The sequence below is a fragment of the Chrysochloris asiatica genome, unplaced genomic scaffold, assembly GCF_000296735.1.
Source record: "Chrysochloris asiatica unplaced genomic scaffold, ChrAsi1.0 scaffold00063, whole genome shotgun sequence".
In the NCBI taxonomy this organism is placed as follows: domain Eukaryota; kingdom Metazoa; phylum Chordata; class Mammalia; order Afrosoricida; family Chrysochloridae; genus Chrysochloris; species Chrysochloris asiatica.
The window spans coordinates 9,857,020-9,861,445 of NW_006408581.1; positions in this window are offsets into that span (position 1 = coordinate 9,857,020).

The following is a 4,426-nucleotide window of genomic DNA, read 5'->3' on the forward strand; positions in this document are numbered from 1 at the left end:
GCCTTGATGGCTGTCTGGGGAACAACTTGATTGTTCTTGTAGTAGTCAATTGGATTGCTGTTATTGTTTTTTGTTTTGTTTTGTTTTATTATCTGCTGGTCTTTCTTTCAAGAATTATCTTCTGTTCTTCCAGCTGCTCCAGACTAGTCTGCTTGTCCTTTCATGTGGGAATGTCCCACCTCAGAAGATTCTGGATGAGGATCAGGATTTCACCTATGGTCTTATGCAATTGCATGTAATAGTAATGATATTCTTTCATAATTTTCACATTTCATGGAGTCACCTTTGTTTGGACTTGCACAAATATATTTGAATATTGAAAGATATATATAATATATATCTTTTAATTGGATAGCCAGGTAACTGTGTTCCAAATTTCTTGGCGTCAATAAGTGAACATCTCAGTTACTTTCATTTGATGAAACATTTCCATTTGTATTCCATCAATTCCTGGAGGCTTGTTTTTCAGCAGTGCCTTAGTACAGCTTGTATTTCTCCCTTCAATACCATTGATTTTATTTATATTATCTCTTGAAATATATGAACATCGACCAATTTTTTTTTTTTTTTTGATACAGTGACTCTGTATACTCCTTCCATTTTCTTTTGATGCACTTCATCATTCTATTTTGTTCATAGAGTCCTTCAAAATTACAACTTCGAGTATGACTTTTTCAACTTGAGAAATGCTGACAATGTTCTTCTCTTGTTTATTTAATTTCATGTCTTTGAATGACTGCAACTTCCAAAACCCAAGCATGATTTAAAACAGTATATAGAATGAGGATAACATTCCTGACATCAGATGGATATTGAGTGAAAGCATAAAATACCAGAAAGATGTTTACTTCTGTTTTATTAACTATGCAAATGCATTCAGCTGTGTAGATAATAACGGACTATGGATAAAATTGCAAAGAGTAGGAATTCCAGAACATTTAATTGTGCTCCTGAGGTACCTATATATAGGCCAAGAGGCAGTTGTTCAAATAAAATAAGAATATGCTGAATGGTTTAAAATCAGAAAATGTGTTCACCAGGGTTGTGATCTGTCATCATATATATTCAATCAGAGTACTGAGCAAATAATTTATGAACCTGGGCTATATGAAGAAGACATGGCATCAGGATTGAAAAAAGGCTCATCAGTTGATACACCTTTTTTTTTTTTTTTTCCTGAAAATGAAAAGGACTCAAAACACTTACTAATGAGGATTAAAGACTACAGCATTCAGTACTGATTACACCTGAATGTAAAGAAACAAAAATTCTTACAGCTGGACCAATAACAAGAAAAAAGATTGAAGTTTTCAAGGATTTCATTTTATTTGAATCCAGAATCAAAACACACGTCAATAGCAATAAAAAAATCAAGTGACAATTCCTTTTTAAAGAATTTCAGAGCAAAGATGTCACTTTGAGAAATAAGGTTCAATGACTCAAGACATGGATTTTTCAATTGTTTCATATACATATGAAAGTTGGCCAGTGAATAAGACAGACCAGAGAAGAATTAATATATCTGAATTATGATATTAGCAAAGAATATCTAGTATACCCTAAAGTACAAAATCAACCAATCAATCACCCAATCAACTAACCTTGGAAGAAGTATAGCTGGATTGCTCCTCAGAAGCGAAGATGGCAAGACTTTGTTTTTCTTACTTTGCCCATGTTATCTGAAGAGACAAGATTCTGGAGAAGGACAACTTGCTTGGTAAAGTGGAAAGATTCTGGAAAAGGGGAAGACCTTCAACAAGATGGATTGACATAGTGGCTCCAAAATGGGCTCAAGCATCACAATAATTCTGAGGCTGGTTCAGCACTAAGATGTGTTTTGTTTGATTGTTCATAGGGTAGCTATGAATAGACACAAACTAAATGGAAACTAACAACAAGATATCTCAGTTCCCAATGTCATACACACTTAAAGGTTTTGTTTTAGTTTTAGTTTTCTATGTTTTATTTTGATTTTATATACAAGGGGACTTCGAAAGTTTGTTGGAAAATTCTATTGTCTTTTAATTCCATTTTTCACACAACTGGATAATAAATAACATCATGGTAAACAGCGAAGAGATTGAAGTCATCGAAGACAAGCATCATAGAAGCAGCAGTCAGGAAATCAAACAACATATTGCATTAAGCAAATCTACTACAAAATACCTCTTTAAAGTGTTAATGAGCTAAGAAGTCCCTTTGAGGACTAAGGTGCACCTGACCCAAGACATTTTACTTTCAAAGACCTCATATGCATGCAAAAGATGGACAATAAATAATAAAAGTATTGAACAATTTGAATTATGGTATTGGTGAATAATATTGAGCATACCATTGTCTACCAGAAGAACCAATAACACGTTCTTGGAAGAAACACAGTCAGAATGATCCTTCAACGCAAGGATGGTGAGACATCATCTCTAGCATTTTGAACATGTTGTAAAGAGGGACCAGTCCCTAGAGAATGACATCAGGCTTGAAAATGGGGGCAGGAGGTCAATGAAAAAGAGGACAACCCCCGATGAAATGGACTGACACAGTGTCAGCAACAATGGCTCAGACATAACAACAAGATGGTGTACGCCCAGGCTGCATTTCATTTTTGTTGTGCATAGAGTAGTTATGAGTCAGAAATTAATCCAGGGCATCTAACAACAACATTTAGAAATAGAAATATAAAGAGAACATTTAGTAGATCTCTGACTTACTACCGGCTGTTCCACGAGAGAAAGATGAGGCTTTCTGCTCCCGTAAAGGTTTACAGCTTCAGAATTCCTGTACAGGGTCACTATGAGTGGGAATAGACTCCACAGCGTATAACAACAACTGACTCAGCTACAGTGTATTTTGTTTACCAAATAAATAAGTAAATAAAATGATTTTGGAGGATTTTCAGGTTTTAATTTTTAAAAAATTTTTACCTATTGATTGTAGGTGGTTTTACCATGGAGTCATTTCTGACTCTTAGTGACCCTGTATAGGGTTTTTAAGAAGCAGTTGATAAGTTTGAAACAATGAATTTCCAGTTAGCTGTTCAAAACCAGAACTCTTTATCTGTTGGTAGACAACCCTTATAATGACTAAACCTAAAATGAGTATATAAATCTATATAGATCATAATTATTTCTCTGGAGAGATTATTTGGTTTTGTATTCCTATAAATGTCCTTGCATGAAAATGCAATCAGTCATCAAAACTAGCCATTTGGAAAGTAAAAATATAGTTACAAACCTAGTATATAAAAGACAGATGGCATAAAAGTAAAATAACCAAAGGAGCATCTTATCAGCAACTAGCATATGTGTGGCACCAGTGATGGCTTGTATTTTACTTGATGTAACAATCTCATCAGTCATGAACACAAAACCCAGTTCTTACACTAGACAATCTTTGCTTCTCTGTGTGAGTTCAATTATGCAGTTGAACAAATGCTTTCTTAGCTACCTTCCCAGAGCATGAGTCATAACACCTGTACTTTCAGGATTAAGGAAGTTCTTAATATATTTTAGTCCTTCATCCAACTAATATATAGCACAGATGGTCTTATTCTTCAGTTATAAGAAATAAAAATACATTAAAGACATGTAAAACTATTTTCTATTGTTCATGTCTTTGTTAATATTTGAATATAAAGTCATTAAAAAACAAATTGCTGTATATAATTACATTCTGTATTTTCAATTTTTAAAATAATATAGCATTGATTTGGGAAAAATAAATTTTCTGTTTCTGTGGTCAAGAATTCCTACATATATGCAGTATTTCTTTAGATAAGTTAGCATTCTAGTGCCTAATTTTCAAATTGTTTATATACTTAGCATATTTCTAAAAGAAAATGTTATTTTTATTTTGTATTAAGAGAGTTATGCTTTTAAATGATAAAACTCAATATATTACCTCATTGTATAAAAGCATGAAAGAAACATTTCGAGAAGGGTACTATGGAACCAGCGAGCTCATTTCTTTTTATCTCTGTGTCTACTAAGAATCTGCTCACAATTAATTTCCATTATATTTTTCATTTAATTATTTTTGTAATTTTAGAATTATTTTTTGTTTCAGTCACATCTGTAGAGCTCTGTATAACAAAGTACTCTAAATCATTCTCTTTTCAATCAGTAAAAAAACTCAGAATATGGACAAATATTTGTAAAGAAGGAAGTGTTGAATGTAAATGAATAGTTTTTTTTCTGGATTCTATATGAACTTAGAGGTGAGAGAAATCAAGGATGGCTACTGAAGATTAGACAATGTTCTGGAATAGATCATTCTGAAACTAGCCTGGAAAAATTAGGGTATGTGAAAGGAATTTAGAAAGTTTGTGACAATAGGCCAAGATTTATTAATTCTGTATTTCAGAGTAATATGATCAAGCTGGTCCAATTTAAGTAGAGTGGTGCTATGGGTTAATGAGTCAGACTGCAAA